This window comes from Sapajus apella, unplaced genomic scaffold (assembly GCF_009761245.1).
Source record: "Sapajus apella isolate SASKATOON/1434 unplaced genomic scaffold, GSC_monkey_1.0 scaffold44, whole genome shotgun sequence".
In the NCBI taxonomy this organism is placed as follows: Eukaryota; Metazoa; Chordata; class Mammalia; order Primates; family Cebidae; genus Sapajus; species Sapajus apella.
In genome coordinates, this window is record NW_022436984.1 from 13,550,807 (window position 1) to 13,570,201 (window position 19,395).

The 19,395-nt window shown below is 39.1% G+C and overlaps 1 protein-coding gene across 23 annotated transcripts in view; it reads right to left on the reverse strand.

Annotated features, from left to right (window-relative positions):
• Positions 1-19,395, reverse strand: part of SLC8A1 (solute carrier family 8 member A1) — a 382,674-nt gene that overhangs the window by 27,386 nt on the left and 335,893 nt on the right. The gene's annotated exons all lie outside the window — the stretch shown is intronic.

The following is a 19,395-nucleotide window of genomic DNA, read 5'->3' on the forward strand; positions in this document are numbered from 1 at the left end:
AAAAAAAAAAGCAAAAAAAAAAAAAAAAAAAAAAAAAAAAAAAGAAATGCACAAAGGAACCAGGAAATCAATAATAGTATTCCAAAATGGAGATTTCACTTATAATGTGAAAATAATGCCCATTGACATGTTTCAAAATTAGGATACTGAATGTCAACTTTTCTTGAAGTGGTGAGAGATACATGTGTTATGTGGCCATTTTGGAAAGAAGAACATGTCCTCGAAGTCTTTGTTCACCAGCTTCAACCTTGTCATCAGCGCTCTATTTGATCCCACTATAGCAGCTGGCAGTAGGCGGGGCTACAGTTCTCCAGCTGAACCCTGTGACCTGAGATGGTCAGCATGGAGCACACATGTGTGTTCTTCATGAGACACTCTGCAGTGGGGAAGCCATCGGGTGCAGATCACAATTGAGAAAACCCTCTGAAAGCACAAGAGATTTGAGGGGAAAACACCTCTTATAAAACACATAAAGAGGAATGTCTGGATTTGTCTTCTGTCATTTTACAGGAAAAGAGAAGAGGCAATGGCCTGCTCTTCTGTGAGCACATGGTTGGAATTCTTATACAATTATGCTTTGGGGGTCTGAAGAAAGCAGCCTCATATTTCAGGCTTTACATAAACTGCTAGGATAAGCCCTTGCAGATGAGTAGAATTGCCTTTGGAGAACTCCCCAGTGAGGAGCTTGAGTCAGGTCAGCTCATCAAAATGCTTGTGAGTGAAAATGCATCGCTGACCCCTCCGCTGTTCATGCAGTAGGGTTATTACATGTTATATCAACTTTGCCCGGAAGCACAAGATACCTTTTAATAAAAATACCTGGTATGCACTGCACTGTCTCTCCCCAAATTTATATGTTAAAGCTGTAACTGCCAGCACCTCAGAATGTGACTGTATTTGGAAATAGGGTGTTTAAAAAGCTAATTAAGTGAAAATGGAGCCATTAGGGTGAGTTCTAATCCAATATAACTGGTGTCCTTATAAGAAGAAGAAATTGTGATGTGCAGAGAGACACCAGGGATGTGCGTGCACAGAGGAAAGACCACGTGAGCGTCCAGTGAGAAAGCAGATATTTACAAGCCAAGGAGACTGGCCTCGGGAGAAACCAAACCTGCCAACACCTTCATCTCAGATTTTCAGCTCCCAGAACTGCCAGAAAAGAAATTTCTGCTGTTCAAACCACCCAGTCTGTGGTATTTATTACAGCAGTCCTAGCAAACTCCAGCGGCCTTTGGAAGCCTCCTGTGTCATGACATGGAGATGGAGGAACAGCCACTCAGGGCTTCTATTGCCTACTCTTTTTGTTTGTCTCCGTATACATTTCTTCTTTTTTCCTTTTCACCTTTCTTCCAACTTCTCTTTCTACCTACACTTTAACTCCAGGAAGAAATCCATGTGAGAGGTGCAATTTTCAGGGTTTATTTGAAGGAGGAAGGAAGAAGAATGTCCCATGAATACGCTTCCATTCCCGGCCTCTCCTCTTACCCCCTCTCCATTCCAACCAGGTCTGGGAAGGGTGCATATACCCAGAAAAGTTGAGAAAAAGCACTAGATTTTCTAGTTATATTTATTTTGGATCAGATCCTTTCTAATTTCTATATTTGTGAACATTTTATAATTTCACAGGGCATATGATTGAAATATTTTGGAAAACATTTTAATCATTCACGGTAACATGAAATATGCTGCCTTTGATTCTCTATAAAATTACTTAATTTGGGGTGTCTAAATCTCTTATTTTGAAGATGAACAAGAAAACAAAGCTTCTCAGAAAAAATAACACTTATAAATTGAGAGTAGACATTCTATTTGTCTTCAAGATGGAAATAATAACACCTTTCCCATGAGAGATGTATACAGAAATAATTAGATCATCTTTGTACAGTGTTTGAGAATGTTTCAGGGTAATGATGATCATGGTAGATATCATTATTTCCCTGCATTTAAGATTGTTACTGTGTTTCTCCATCATTATTTAATTTCACTGTTTACTCAACATGCTGGATCCTAAGGTTGCATTCTAGGTTTTTAAAAACAAAATTTAATTTTGTCCTCTCAAATTACCTTCATGATCAGTTAATGCAAAATAAGAGTGTGTGTGTGTGTTGGGGGAGGGGAGTGGGTTCTTTCTGTAGGCTTCCAGTATCACAAAGAATCGTAAATGTTTTAATGCATAAGTCTGGAATGGGAGGGCCATCTGTTTTTATAGCATTTGAAAGAAAAAGTGGCCTCCCATCCTTTTCTCTGGGATCTCACTGCTCTTTATAAATTTTAATCTCCAACTCAGACATCATTTAAATATTAAAAATGACTGCCGACTGTCATGCATGATGCACAATTACCCTGTCTTGGGAAAGGACAAAGAAATATTATGTTCATCTATCACCATCTGGACTATACTTAAAAGTCTGTTCTTTGTGAAGAGCAGTGGAACATTAAAAAAAAAAAAAATCCTAGGAGCATCTTTTATGTGACAGCAAAGATGATGGTAGTATGCCAGTTCTGCGGCTCTGTATGTTTACAAGCCTAGGGTTCCTGGAGGCTATGTGATTCTTTCAAGTCCCTTCTCTGTGTTACAAAAGAAAGAAAGATGGGTTGGTGGGTTTGCTTTTATAGGATCCTAAGTAAATTTCCCTTAACTCAGAATCATTCTTTTCAGCTAATGGAAAATACCATCTGTTATTAATCCTTTCTATTGCCTTTTAAATTGCTTCCTTGATACACATTGGACTTCCTGAATATAACTACAAAAATAACCAAATCATTAAAAATGCAGATAGTGCACAGGGTGTCACTTCAGCTATTGATGTAGTAGTACCTGCATCGTTCCTGCTCAGAAGCATGAGACCAAGGGTATCATCAGCATGACTGACCATGAAAGGCAAACCCCTGGGCTTGGCACGTATCTTATAAACAGTTATTTCTTTACATCTCTCTCAACCTGCTCAGGGCTTGGATTCAGGGAGAGCTCTGAGAACCAGGAAAAGAGACTGCTGGAAGGTAATGGACACTTGTATCAGAAGAGTTAAGTCACTTTATAGTTCTGACAGTTTGTTTTGGGGCAAGACACTTAAATTTCCTGAGCCTCAGTTGCTCACCTGTCAAAGGAGTTTCCTAACTCTCACCTCACAGAACTGTTGTGGGGACCGGAAGAAGAAATGCTCAAGTCCTTTATAAAACTGTATCCCTGTTTATAGTCAAATGTGCCATATTCCATTATTGTTACTTGTCTGAAGGAAGGCAGTAAGTCAATACAATGTGAGTATCCTGATTTCACTGAATCTATATTCTCTTTGAATGAACCATTATCACTAGTTTCCCCAAGCTGCTTGCTTTTAAAAAAAGAAAGTAAGAAACAGGGAGGGAACCTGATGGGGTGTCTCTTAAGTGACAGGCACTGAGCTGAATTCTTTCACATATCTGATCTTATTTCAACCTTAAAATAACCCTGCAATGTAGGCATCATTAATTCCATTATACATATGAAGATCCTGAGGTTCAGAGAATTTAAGTGACTTGCTAAAATAATCTCACACAGAAGTGAAGTGACTGAGTTAGGATTTGATCTAACAGTCCAGGGAACATTTTGCCATAGAAAATGCCTAATGGAAGAAAGTCAAGGAGTTCAGTATCTATCGCATATTGATTCAGAGTTTGAGTCTGAGAATTTTTTTAATGCCTAGTGTTATACAGATACAGTGGTGCCTTTTTTTAGGAATGTGAAAATATTGAGGTGCCAGAATTAGTATTTGTATTCTAATACTTTCTAGATATTATTTTTTGGGGTTGTTTTTTTCTTTGGCAGAGGCTGCCATCAGCTCTTTCCAGACCCTTGGGGACCAAGTAAACATGGGAAATAAAACAGTCAGGTAAAAGCAGGAGATCACGGTGTGACAGTTTAGGAACCTCTATTCTTTCTATTTAAAAGTTTGTTTAAAATAAATTTTATTGTATACATTTGAGATTAGCAATGTCATGTTATAGGATATATTTAGGTAGTAAAATTGTTATTATAGGGAAGCAGATTAACATCTATTATCTAGTTACTTTTTTTTGACAGGAGCAGTTGAAGTCTGCTTATTTAACCAACATTTCTAGTACAATACAACTTTATTAGCTTTAGTCCTCATGTGGGCTATTTGATCTCTAAACATGCTCATCCTTCGTATTTGCTATTTGTATCCTTTGACCTCTGTCTCCATTGCCTCCCTTAATCCCTGCCCATAGTAAGATGGTAACCACTGCTTCATTCTCTTTGTGTATTTGAGCTCATTTCAAACATGCCTATATTCCACATATAAGTGAGGCCATGCAGTATTTTTCTTTCTGAATTCAGTGGCAGACAGAGGCCCTTACGAGTGGGAAGAGATGATTAATTGTTTTCTCACTAGACATAAGGTAAAAGCATGAAAAAGGGGAAAGGGAGAGAAAAGAAATTTCAGATCATTTTATAAGCAAGACAGTAAAAACAGCTGGCTCTTATGGCCTCACATGCACATGTATACACACTCTGCATAATGTCCTCAGCATCATGTCCTCCAGGCCCATTCACGTTATGGCAAGTGGCAGAATCTCCTTTCTTAAGGCTAAGAAGGAATCTCTCCTTTAGAGTGTGACAAGTTCTTATCTCCATTTCTGGTTGCCAAAGGTCAACCATCCAGTTTTAAATCAAACATCCTGGTTTGCCTCTAGCTTATCACCCTAGAATTTGGGAAACTGGCCTGAATCATCACAAGTCTGTATATAAAGCAGTCTGGAAAATGTATGCTGCTGTTAATCTGTGGATGTGTCTGACTTTCAATTCTTTCCAGGCATTCAGTAGGCTTTCTCCTCCAGAATGATGACTTTTTTCCAACCTGGCATACAGTAATTACAAATCAAATTCTACTCTCCTGTTATACATTTCTGTTTCTCTTTGCTTTAAAGTTTCTGAGATAATTATAAAGTGTAAAAGATGAAAGACCTTAGCAATCAGCTAATTCATCTCTTCTCATTTTAAGAAAAATACAACTGAGAATGATGACTCAATGGATAAATATTTGTTCCTTAGTTTGCATCTGGGTATGCCTGTTTGTGTATGTGTGAGAAAGTGTGTAGGTATGTGCATGTGAGGCCATAAAAGCCAGTGATATTTAATGTCTTTCTCATAAAATGATCGGAAACTTCTTTTGCCTCGCCTTCTTCTTTTATATGCTTTTACCTTACATCTAGTGAGAAAATAATTATCTCTTCCCATTCTTAATGGCCTCTAACTGCCACTAAATTCAGTAACCCAAAGATTTATTCCCAAACAAGAATTTATCTCTCTCTCTGTACTTTGGAGAAGTGTAATAAACATTTCTCTATAACTTAATTGGTGGGAGGTACTTAACATATTCTCTGATGCAAAGTAGATGATGTCAACAACTTTTCTTCTAAGTATATTGAAAGATACTTCCTATCAACCATAGCTCAAAAAATTTGTTCAAATTCCCAGATTTATGAGTTGCCAGAAAAAAACTGTAGGCATTTTCTTCTACCAGCTGAAACATGGGTATTAGAAAATACCTGAACTTAAAGCTTTAGGAGGGTTTTGGAGTGTGCCAAGTTCAACCCCTGCTTAATGTGAATTTCTTTAAAATTCTCTGCCGAATGGTTACTTGTGCCACTCTTGGGGGTTTCAGCTATTAGGGAACTCATAATCTCACAAACCAGGTTTAGAGTCTCTGGCAGTCAGCTCAGGCTGTTAGGTTCTACTCGTTTGTCCAGGCTCCATCCCCTAGGGCAGTGGTCCCCAAATGTTTTGGCACTGGTGGCTGATTTTCTGGAAGACAATTTTGATGATTTGGGGATGACTCAAGCACATTATAATCATTGTGCATTTTATTTCTATTATATACTCACCATAATGTGGAACCAGTGAGAACCCTGAGATTGTTTTCCTGCAACTAGATGATCCCATCTTTGGGTGATGGGAGACAGTGACAGATCATCAGGCATTAGATTCTCATAAGAAGTGTACAACCTAGATCCCTCACATTGGATATCAATATTATTGTACATAAAATTTGAGTTCAGCTTTGCTGTATATTTGTTAACTTGGACTACTGGACTGTTCTTGGATGGAGAAGACACTATACAGGCTCCATTAGCCATCTCTACCCCCTTCTTCCAAGCCAAAGCTATCCGTGGGCCATCCTGTCCCACAGGACCAGTGCTACTGTTTAAGGGGTTTTGGCCAGGTGATGTGTGACAGTATTGGAAAGGGCCTCAAGACGGCAACTCACTCTCTGTTAATAACTTTCAACCCTGGCTGAAATGAATGAACATCTAGATGGAATCATCCACAAAGAACAGAAGGCCTACCAGCTTAAGCCATTATGGTCTTTGTTGGGATGGATAACATCGTACAAGAAATATTTGACATGACAGAAATATTTCTCAGCAAATGTAGCCACTGTCAAAATGAAAAATGGATCCACTAAGGAATTCTAGCTCCATGCAAGTTTGATTATTACCAAAATGAATCTGCTTAAACCTGAAAATTGATTGCTTTAGTGTCTCTTGTTCCTAAAAAATTCCTTTATATGAAGTGAGCACTCCTAAATAATTACAGTTTATGTAATTAGTAATGTGTGTTTTTGCCCCAAGCTTGGTTGTTTATAAAATAACTTCAAGTCAGGGTAAGAATCTTGAAATTCTGAGTGTTCTCTTAACCTTTACTAATTGTAGGATTGACAGAATTCCAGGCTCCTGAAATAGGGAAACATTCCCTGCAGACTTGAGTACCTAAGAAATAAGCCTTTGTCAAGTAGAATTGACACTCAGTAAATGCAGATGCCTCCTGCTAATTTAGATGGTTTACTTACAGTGGGTAGTATGTGGGCACACCAGGTTCTAAGACTGGCCTGAGGGCTCTGATAACACTTTGTAAATATCAGCAGCTGTGTCTAAATTAGCCTCCTGGAGTGTGGGAAGCTGAGTCTTGAAGCAACTGTTTCGGGGAGTGATAACCCTGTAATTTTCAACAAATCATATCAATGTTATGTCCTAGAAAATGTTAAAATGTATATAAAGGGTAGGTGTATTCCCAAGGTTGCTCCACATGCAGAGGGGCATAAATGCTGCCCAGAGTCTCTCAAGATGCTGCTATGATTCGTCTATGAATTCAGGTTCACTTACTGTTACTTTTACGCATGTAGGTCAATGTGTACATCTGACTTATTCTTCATCCTTCCAGGAACCTGCTGTAGTAGGTATTATTTTCTCCATTTTAGAGATGAAGAATCCAAGGCTCAGAGAATTTAAATGACTTGCTTTTAAGATCTAAAACTCTTTCTACCACCTCGCTACAGTTACATGACCCATTGTTTCCATAGGGAAAAATCTCTGTGGTTTGTATGGCAAAAATTCGTTCTGATAAAATGTAAGCTCATTTAGCATTGTCTTATGCAGAGTGTCACTGGGAAATAACGCTCCTTCTTAACTGGCTGGATATGATATAATATACAAAATATTATATTGTTCTTTCAGAGAATGAATGGCTGGCTCGATTTTATTATTCCTAGAATTTTATTTTTAAAAATCTATCTTTGGGCAAATCCTCTTTTCATGGTGTATTTCAGCCCCACTAGGAAGTGGGATTTTCCTCATTTTGGTGGCAAACATCTGTCTATCTGGGGAGCTGTGGGTCTTCAGCAATGACAATAACACTCTCATGACTGTTTTCCTGATGTCAGGATCACATGAATGAACTCTGTTCTGAACACAGGGCTTGAGAGTTGATGTTCTGGCAAAGTGGTGATGCAAGTTGAGTGTCTAAGAATCTAATGATGGTCTCGGTTTGCACAATACAAAGTGATACCAATTGCTCAGGGCATCCCTCATCTGCCTGTTCCTCTTTCCTTCTTTCTGTTGTGATTTTTAATGAGATCCCAGTAAACAGGGCCCTCCACTGACCATAAGGTCCCATGATTTACTAGTTCTTGGCCACCTCACAGATTCTGTGGGCCTCAGTTTCTCCTCCTGGAAAATGGGCATATCCAACACCAACTTTTCTCTTTTGTGCTATTGAAAAGATATAAACAAGATTTTTATGGATGGGTAAGCTCCTTTTATTTTATTGTACTTTATTTTTTTGAGACTGAGTCTCACTCTGTTGCCCAGGATGGAGTATAGTGGTGCCACCCTGGCTCACTGCAACCTCCGCCTGTATGAAAAAATATAAACAAGCTTTTTAAGAGAAGTTATATGCCTACATACAGTAAACTTAGTTTGGGCTTGGGGGAAATTAGCTGGTTAGTGGAATTCAGATAGAGTATCTCCTTCCCTCACTGCTTGTGAAAACACTTCTTTTAGAGGGTAGGTGGGCTAAGGTGGTTGGTGACAATCTTGTTTGTCTGTCTGTCGTGGTTTTCCAGTCTCTCATAAATAGCAACCATGCATCATGATGCTGTGATGTTTTTCTCCAGTATCAACCATCTGGAAAATCTCTTTCACTCCTACTATCTATAAGTCTGTGGCCTATCTTTCTTCATTTGGTCAAGAGCTGGTGCATATTCTATTTAGTCTTTGGTTCTGAACTCTAATAATATGTTAGGTCACTGTTTTGCACCGCAAGTCCAGGCTGAACTCTTAACCTGGATCTCTAGGAAATCATCAAAGGGGATGGGGTAGTTGAAAGACTGACTATTAGTGCTGCTCATTTCTTTAATAAGTATTTATTGTTCACTTATGTGTCAGGCGCAGTTCTAGGCATTGTAAGTGCAGAAAAATAAGATCACCGATCTTATGGAATCTCCATTCTGGCAAGGGGAGGTAGTAATCAAAATAAACAAATAACAAATAGGATAACTTCAGATATTGATACAAGCTATGAATATAACAAAGTCCTTTGACTGGGAGGCCAAGAAACCCCTCTGAGCAGCTGACATGTGAGCTAAGACATTGGTGAGGAGAAATAACCAGTTATGGAAGGAAAGTATTCCATGCAGAGAAAATAGCTCATGCACAATTGTGTGGAAAACAGACATATGCCTATGTCCTACTGGCATTAAACTTTGGGAGGCAAGTGTGACAAGATGAAAAGAGGATTGATTTGGGAATCAGAACCCATGGGTCAGGGTGGGAATCCCAACTTCTGTTTCTCCATTTCTCATAAATGGGTTCAAGGGTGGCTATTGCACTGAGCTGCTGTGAGGCTTGTGTGGATACGAAACAACTACTCACCAATTGCGAGACCACTCTTTCACTGCGTGCTGCTATGGTGTTGGCCAGGAAAGCTTCAATCTTTGCTTTGTCTAATCCTAAGGCATTACATCACCAAGAAGCCACTGGCCATCAGGCCAGTGGTAACATCAGGCAGCAGACGCTGAGTGTCTGATGGTTAAGGCATTGGTTCTAGAACTACAGAAGAAAAATGGGAGCAATGCTGTATGGTGCAGCAGGAGCCTAGCGTCCTGATACAGTCTCTTGTCTGATCACGGAGACTTCCTCTCTCTGTTCTCAGGTTCTTATACATTGGGGAAAAAAAAAAAAAAAAGCAAGGGGAGTTTAGAACACTGATGGGTAAGTTCCTTTCCAGCTCGGTGCCAGGATTCTAAGATGCTCTAACAGGCCATAGGAGACAACACCCAACCAGACCTGACCAGGCAAACCCAAGGTGAGGGAGAAGTAGCGGGTGGGATGTATGTGTCAGGGTTGGTTCAGGCAAGTGGCTTTTCAGCATGAGTTGGAAAGACAAGGTCTTTATCAAGAGAGCAGGCTGTGAACAGCATGAAGTAATGCAGCCAGTCACTTTTATGTGGCTCCTTTCTGCCTATGGGGAGTGTTTGTGTGTGGTGGAGGGTGGCTATGTTTTCTCCTTCTTCCACTTCTTTGGATTATGCTGCAATGTTTCCCCTACTGAAAACAGTATATAAAGGCTCCTGACTGGTGATGAAAAGTCCCCTCATGCCTCATGCATTGATTTGCAAGCAACAACTAAAACTGTATTCACATTGCAGCAGCCCATGCCAACAAAAGAGCTCCTGGATCCAGTGATGGCGCATTGTTTGCAGAGCGGAGCTGCTGCCACTCCAGACAAAGCCGCATTAGAGACATGATTTCGGGCTTACAAATAAGAGCGCGGAATCATTCTGGAGCCTTCAATACAGTGTTTTCCTCAAGATTTTATAATAAGCAATTGAAGAGAAGAACAGCCCAACGAGCCAATATTCTTTTCAGAAATATCAGCTAAAGCATATCCAGGGGCCAGAAAATAATTGCTTTTTTTATCCTACCCTCTCCTACTCCCACCTGTGTTTCTGGCCTGCTTTGTTCTGGAAGTAGAAACTGTAGCTACCTGATTCAACATTTTCTCCTGTTACTGCCGCATTTTCAGATCGATAGATATCCTAAATTTGCTTTGTTCACTTACGAGTATGTCCCTAGAATATCTCCCACAAATAGTTTCTCTCTGGAACTTTATCTTTTTTCTTACTCATGCCCTCTGCTTTTCCTCTTAGGATCAGAATTATCAGCTACACAACAGGGAAATTTTACTAAGAATATTTAAGACAATTGACAGAAAATATCATTTTATATTTGCATGTCCAATTTGCATACACACAGATAAATTTATGTGTACAAATACATGAATGTTTACATGTACATGTCATGCGATATAAATTTTGGTTTAGAAATAACAAATGTCTCAAACTCCTTTTGAAACATGGCATGTGTGTATGTGTGTGTGTATTTATCTAGATTGTTTCCCAGATCAGACCCAGCAGTATGATGTCTTTTAATCCAGTTATATGTGGATTGGAAAACTTTAATTCACACATAAATGTATTCATTCTTTATAGAACAAAGGCTTAGCATTGCCAAGTGCTGTCGCATTGCCAAGTGCTGTCTTATTGCCAAGCACTGTTTTAGGTGTTAGAGAAATAGTGAACCGGGCAGATTTACTTTTTTGTTGTTGTTTTTTTGTTTTTAAATTTAGATTCTTCCTACTTCTAAGAGGACTTGAGCAGATCTGTACTTATTAATAGAGCATAAGATATTTTAAGACAAAAATAGGCCAAAAATGTCTGAAGCAGAAATAAAGGATGCTTTTAGTCACCTGAGTTGACTGAATTTTGAACACGTAGATTAAAAAAAAAAAGCTTTCCAGTGGCCAAAGCAAATTAGAAACCATTGAATTATATGGTTATGATTTTCTAGTTGCAGAGATGATAAAAATTAATTTTCTAGGAAAACCTTTAAATTAGAAATTTATCATGTTTTCTTTAAAGTATAGTGAGCGACATTGTGAGGTTTTATAAAAGACAAAATACTATTCAAATGTTACACGTTAAAGGTAACAATTAAAATCACAGATAAGGTATACTCCAATGAGGGCAGTTTTCAAAGAGGCTCTGGTAAGAACTTTTAAGATATACTTTATGATATCCAAGTCTAATCAAGGATGAATGGCTACTGAATTCACTTAACATGACCATTAAACAGTGTATTTGAAGCATCAAGTATCTTAAGTGACATATTGTGAAGTCAGTGTAATTACACAGTTAATCTAACATGTATTGTAAGGTAGGCACTGCATCTTGATTAAAGTTAGAGCACTAAATTTCTTCCTTTTTATTAATAAAAGAATTCTTTATCGGGGGTAAGAGACGCACAGAAAGCATATATTTCTTGAAAGATACTTTGAATCTCTAGTATCACTCTCTTACATAAATTCTGGTGCAGCAAACAACCTTCCAACACATAGTTGTTTATGTGCAATGAATACAGTTTAGAAAAACCTCTAACACAGTAAAACAACAGATAAATACAAAATAAATAGAGTTAATGTGAGGTAGAAGAAAAGGTATGAAACCTGTGGTTTGTATCCTACATCTGCAGTTTTTGTTTTTTTCTTTCTTTGTTATTGTTCATGTTTCATTTTTTTGAGACAGAGTCCGGCTTCATTGCCCAGGCTGCAGTGCAGTGGCATGATTTTGGCTCACTGCAGCCTCTGCCTTCCAGGTTCAAGCAATTCTTGCGCCTCAGCCTCGCTAGTAGCTGGAGTTTCAGGCATGCGCTACCATGCCTGGGTAATGTTTTTAATACATATTTTTAGTAGAGACTGGGTTTCGCCATTGTTGGCCAGGCTGGTCTCGAACTCCTGGCCTCAAATGATCTGCCAGCCTCGGCCTCCCCAAATGCTGGGATTACGAGTGTGAGCCACTACACCTGACCTCCTATGCAGTTTTGAATAAGATGGGACTACCAAGAAGTACAGGGTGGTAGCTTGGATGGGACACTCAGTTTAGCAAGACCTGGATGTGTAATAATTAAATAGAAGCCAGGCATGGCGGTGCCTGCCTGTAGTCCCAGTTAGGAGGGTGAGGCTGGAGGATCATTTGAGCCCAGGAGTTCCAGGCTGCAGTGAGCTATGACATGCCACTATGATGTGCCACTGCAGTCCAGCCTGGGCAACAGAATGAGACCCCATCTTTTTTTTTTTTTTTTTAAATAGAGACTATCCCTGAGATTTCAAATTTCCAAATTCAATTTTGTCAGTACATTTCGAACAGAGAAAGAATCTAAAATGTAAAGAACTATCTTACATTTAAAAAAATTATCATATACAAGGGTGGACTGGATAATCTAAACATACCTGTGAAGTATAATAGTCAATAATTTGTGTGATCAACTAGAACTCTAAATTTCAAATAGCAGTTACATGAAAAGCAGGTTGACATTTTATTTATGAAAATAAAGGGTCCTTTAAGAGAACCTTGAGTATTTTCACATCCTAAAGACAACTCACAAGGTCATCTCTTCTAATTCTCAGAGGAGGTTAGAGATCTTCCAGAGCCCCATATCTAACTGGTGGCTCTTTGACCATTTGAACTCAAGTATCCAGAGAAGCCAAAGATCCAATATAAAATTTAAATAATTTAAACACGTTATTTGTCATCCATGTTATATGTACTCTCTATCACAGAGAATGTGAATATTTTAGCTCTACCCTGAAACAAGGAATAAAAGCTAAGTTGGATGGCAGCAGTGTTATTCATGTCTCCTGTTGGTTTCAAATAATCGCTATTTGACCTTTGTTCCTATTTTTTTCAAGCATTCCAGTGATTCTAACCATAAAACAACCTACCTAGATAACTAAGAATATCACAGAGAAACACCAGGAGCTTGGAGAAAAGGCTGGGCATTGATTCCATTTTGTTTCATAAGACCTGACACAATTTCTAGCTCCAGATATAAATATAATTCCTACATCACAAAAACAATTTGGAAGTCCCTGTGCATTCCTTATGATGGGATTTAGTCTGGACTTTCTAGGAAATCCAGTTGCTGATCCTACCTACTTTCTAGGACAGATTCTATTCTTCCCAGTCCTTCTGCACTTCTGTCCCAGGCTTGCACACTCATTTCCAAACCCTTACCTTTCCCATGTGTAACTGAGATTAAAGACTTGTTAACTTCATCTTTTCTGTCCAGAATTAACTCATCTAAAATGTGAGCACTTGAGACCTAAAGTTGTCAGAGGAACACTAGGATCAAGCTGAAAGCCTACTGGCATTAGACTCACAGTGATGGGGTTTCATATTCCAGCTCACCACTTGCTAGTTGTGTGACCTTACACAAGTTACGTAACCACTCTGGGCCTCAGGATCCACAGTTGTAAACTTCAGGAAAAATTACATAGCTCAGAATATAGCTGTGAAGAACAGAAATAATGCATGCAAAGTACCAGCCACATCATAGAAGCCAAATGGCAACTTTAAGCAAAAAGTGGGCCACTATTTCACACTCATATGTCTTTGACAAACTTTGGTTTGTTTTTGGAGGTAGCGTCTTTCTTTGTTGCCTAGGCAGAGTCTTGGTAGTTCAGTCATGGCTCACTGCAGTCTTGAACTCCTGGGCTCAAGTGATCCTCCTGCCTCAACCTCCTGAGTAGCTGGGACTACAGGCATGCTCTACCACACCCGGCTAATTTTTAATTTTTTGGTAGAGATGGGGTCTCACTGTGTTGCATAGGCTGGTTTTGAACTCCTTGACTCCACTGAGAAACTTTCTTAAAGACAGTTGTTCCTACTTTTTCTCATGAAACCAGCATCCTTCTTCATGAACCCCAGTTGGCATATGATTTTAGACAAAGGAAAATTAAGAATGTTGATATTACATAAGAAACAGGGCAAAATGAGAACTCTCATCAGTAGCAGTCTCCTCCATTTTTGGTTGTCTTCTAGTCACACTGAGGCTGTGTCAAATCTGACCTAGGAGAATTTTTTTTTAACTGATTAAATTAGATCAGATGACCCAAGGTTATCACAAGGGTTAAGTAATCAGAATTTCCCCACAGTGATGACGTTCAGTAACAGAGGAGTGCTTAAAAGGTTGCTTCTTAGACCAGATTTCATGGCAATCCCTTGACACTCATTTGAGTTATCATTATTATTATTTAAGACTTTTAGAGTATATTCGTCTTCAGGCTGACAATTATTCAAGTGAATAATTGTCCAGGGGACCACTGAGTTGACAGTATTTTATATTAAATAATTAAAGACAATAATCTACAGAGCATGCATGGATGGACTGATGACAGAAGCATCCTTTAAACTGAACCAGTCTCTATATTGGACTTCTGGGCGAATGTGACATGCCCTCTACTATTTCTTTAGCCAGAACTGGGTCACTTTAATTTGCTGTGAAGTGTAGTGAATGTGGACAGGTCAGCTGCAGGCACCAGCTGGGCCTCATACTGAATGTCTTCCCTAGTACTGTAGAAGATTCCATTGGCATTCCTGAGTTCCAATTATATAACAGGAAGATAGGCACTTCTGAATCATCATCATCTCACTTGGCTTTCTTTGAGGCTAAACTTCCACTCTCTCTCATCCCTTCCTTCTAGAAAATAGAAGTGAAGTGTATGCTGCTATTGTGCCGAATATTTAATTTAGGCAAGCCAGGGGATGGATGAGGTATGCTTCTCCATTGTCAAAATCAGATGGGCCACGAAGTACAATACCCATCAGGGCTGCTGTAGGACTCTAATGGCCATCGACAGAGCTCCCACATTTCCATATTGGATGACATCTTAGAGCTAGCCTAGTCCAACTGTCTCCTTTTCTTGATGATGAAACCAAAAATCAGAAATATTAAATTCTTTGCCAAGGTTATACAGTTGGTAAGAGACAGAACCAAGACTGCTGGAGATTTTTTTGGGTCACTTTGGAGTGTTCTCTCATTATTAAGATGCTAATAGATACTATGTCTGATATGCAAATGAATATATCAAAAGTAAAACAATTTCAGGAAACTCTTTAATGCTGGATATTCAATATTAAGTAACAGAGAGAGGAGTGTGTTGACTTCAAAGAATGTCACAAATTTCTAGGCAGGAGAAGCCTATGGGTGCACCTAGGAAAACAAATTCTTCTCTTTGTTCTTTAGGGAATTGACTGGCATTCTCCGCAAGGACCTTATTCACCAGACTGTAAGGAGACTTCACAAATATTAAGGAAAAAAAAAAAACCTTTCTATTTTAAGCTGCAGCTTCAATATCCAAACAAGTACCTACTATATAATGTACATGTGAATGTCAATGTGTGCATGTTTTGGGCATATGTGTCTTTGTATGCCTGTGCATGTGTGTGCCTACGTTTGTATATGTGCATACCTGATTTGTATGTATTCATATGTGTGTGTTTACCTGTGTTTGCACAATGCATACATGTCTCTGTGTACCTATGTATATATGTGTTCTACATGTGTGTTTGTGTGTGCACTCAAGCCTCATGCACAGCGAGCAGGCGCGTCCTTCACACTGGAGAGAATTTTGTGCTGATTTGTTCCCTGAGACTGCCCCTTAACAGTTTTGCTTCTTGAGCAAGTAGTTACATTGTTTTTCTGAATCTCAGTGTTCTTATCTATAAAATGGTATGCATAATACCATGAAAGAAGTGAACCAGTGCGTTTTCAGTCCCACAGCCATTTTAGTAATTAAATTGAATTAACTGCATTTGCACAAAATTTGGTCATATTTTATAGGATCTTTAATAGATTTGCCTCCCAAACAACCAACTTTGGTATTTACATGTACAGATTGCCTTTGTGAAAATGCACACTATTTTAATTAATCCTTATGGCAGCTCCGTGAATGAAGCACAGTTATCTCTACATGTGAGCAAACAGATTCTGAGCTGTAAGCAAACTGAGATCTTGAAGTGTAATGATCTTCCTAGAGTCATCCAGGGAGTTTCTGCAGGGCAGGGACACAAAACCACATCTGTCTCCAAAGCCAGCCTTGCAATTATTCTCAACTTCGCCTCACCTCTGCCGAAAGCTATTGTGAAGAACAATGCCGTGGCTGTGGAACTGGCATTGGCACCTGGTTCCCTTTACCCAGCTAATGTTTGCCCTCTTCTCTGACACACTGGTTTCCCTGGATATCTCAGCTAGCACATGATTTCTAAAAGTCAACCGACCATTCTGCCCTGGTAGAAGGAGAGACATTTGAGAAAAATTCAAATGGGTCAGTGAAGGCTGGCTTCATTGAAAAGGGCATATGCTGGCACATCTTAACAGCACCTCGTGTTACTGGACTTGCCTTGCAAGCTTTTGACAGCCACTGAACTGCAGCACCCACTGCACCTAGTATTCAAACCAGGAAGAAACAGAAGGAGAACTGCCAGGATGTTTCCGCCTAATCCCTTCCAAATCTCTCCAGTCTCATAAATCCTTGAAGTCTTCAAATATGGAATTAAAAGAACTTGGTTTGCAGAAGCATTATGGTCAGAGGAAGCCCAAGTACTGAGCTATGAGATTCAGAAAAAACAGAGGGACAAGAATATTACCACAGGGTTGGCTTTGAAACTCGTTTGAATACAGTTACTGAGAAAGAAAAGCAAACCCCTATTTACAAAATTATTATTTTTGTTTAGCAAGATATATTGAGTCAATTTTGCACAGAAAATTGCATAGCAAAGAAAACTCTCAGTAGAGCCCTTTGAAAGCAATTTAATATTTGTAATAAGGCAAATCTTTCTGACTCTCAACTATTTAGCTATGAAATTTTAAAATCCAATGAAAGGCTGACTTCAATAAATGCTGCTTTACAAATGTTATTGCCCGTGTAACAACCTGAGAATATGACATTCTTTAGACACTTAAATTTAATCATAATGACAAATACTGAACTTTTAAAACTGTCCTTCATGTAATTGAGCATAATTTGGTGCTTTTAAAACATGGGTTTGCTTTTCTGATACACTGTATCTCAGAATTGTAAATAAGGTCAATTTACCCAGCAGCTTGCGAATTTCTGAGCAATTGTGCCTTATTTCCAAGCAGTCATTTAGAAATATGAAGCACAATATTTTGTATGACATATAAGAACATTTGAGAGGTCTTGCATCTCAATTATTAACAGTTCTTCAAAATATCTGGGCAGGAGTTAGTCCCATCATGAAATGATGACACCATGGCCACAAGTGACACGACATGGCCAGTCTCTCTGTCTGTGAGACAGAGTAGGGAGCCATTTTCCTCATTTTGGCTGGCCGGCCTTCCTTCCTTCCCCCCTTTTCTTTTCTTTTTTCTTTTTCTTTTTCTTTTCTTACAGAGTTTCGTTCTTATTGCCTAGGCTGGAGTGCAATGGCGTGATCTTGGCTCCCACAAGCTCTGCCTTCCAGGTTCAAGTGATTCTCCTGCCTCCCCAACTAGCTGAGATTACAGGCATGTGCCACCACACCAGGCTAATGTTTTTGAATTTTTAGTAGGGATGGAGTTTATCTATGTTGGTCAGGCTAGTCTTGAACTCCCGGCCTCAGGTGATCCGCCTGCCTTGGCCTCCCAAATTGCTGGATTACAGGCATGAGCCACCATACCCGGCCAGAATTTCCTTCTTTCTAAAGGGCTGTAGATAGCAAACTGGACTAGTCTCCAGTAGATCTGGGATCTGAGCTATGTTCTAAAGCCATGTTGCCTCTCAGACTCAGATTCTTCCTCAGTAAGATCAGGATAATTATAATAGTAAGAGGATGTCATGCAACACAACATATGAAACTGTTTGCAAGTCAAAATCCACCTCTTTTAAGTCAGTCAGTATTAACGTCTTTATACTTGTTTCTCTGTATATCTGTTCTCACCAGAATCAAATACATGACACTGGCCTTGTTGGCAGCATACTCCCACTCACTGTTTAAAGCTGCCCTTTCTATTGCTACAGACTGGTCATAAAATATTTCCCTGAGAGTCACACAACTATGTGAATGAACCAACATAAACCACTCCACTGCTAGAAAAGCAAATTTGGCCTTCATATGTCTATTGAGGGGGTCTTCCCAGCTATCTCTCTGGAATTGCAGACCCTTACATATTTCCCATTCCCCACCACAGCTTTGCTTTTCTCCATGACAAACTTACCATCATAAATATACTTTATTTTAATTTATCTGTCTGATTTACCGTGTCCTCCATTAAGTTGTAAGCTCCACTTGGGCAGGGGTATTTGTTTTATTCACTGTCACTTGCTTTGCACCAAGAACAATAATCGACATAGAAAAATGAAGGAATGATGACCAGCTTATGGTTGTTACACAAATGCTCATATACCCGCAGCTAAGAAAAGCTAGAAATGGCTCACTACCAAGCTTATAATGCTGTTAATGTTTCCATTCTGATACGTCAAAACCCATAAAAGTGTGTTCATTTTTAATGTTTTCTACTATTGGCTTCGTCAGCAGTTTCCTAAACTAGTAATTTGTGTCTTTTCTCTCTGTGAAGAAGGAATATAGCTTGTGCCTCACATATTAATCTTAAAACATAAGAAATAAAAGGAAATTTCCCCCTCCTTTTAGAGCTTACATGCAAATTCCAAATCTACTCTTCTGAGCAGTTACCCACCATTTAATGTTCATAAATTCCCAGTGTATACTCAATTGCAAGAAACCAAAGCAAGATTATAAACAGCACTAATAATAAGCAGGCACAAAATTTTTACTACCCTCCGTTCCCACAGCATTTGGGAGATGTGTCAAATTACCCTGTGGTAGACTGGTAAGAGGGAGTTGGGTTAGAAATCATGGCCCAACTGCTAGTGACACGGTTTCCAAATTTTACAGCTTGGGAGTCACTAGGTATTTAGAAAACTCTACCTTTGTTCATTAGTTGCACATGTAGAAGATGCGCCTACAGGGATCTTTAAAGAAAAAGTATATTTGGAGCAGAAGAACAGAAAAACAGAATCCAAGGACAGTGTTGCTTTCATGAATCTTTAAGAGGGACTTTCCTCTATGGTTATATAGTTACACAAAGAATGGACAGAGTCTGACAATAACAGGAAGAGGACGCTTCTCCCTGTATTTAATTCCCTCAGGTTTCTGACTCCTTGACTTTGAAAAATACTTCATTTTGTAGGATCTTCTTAAA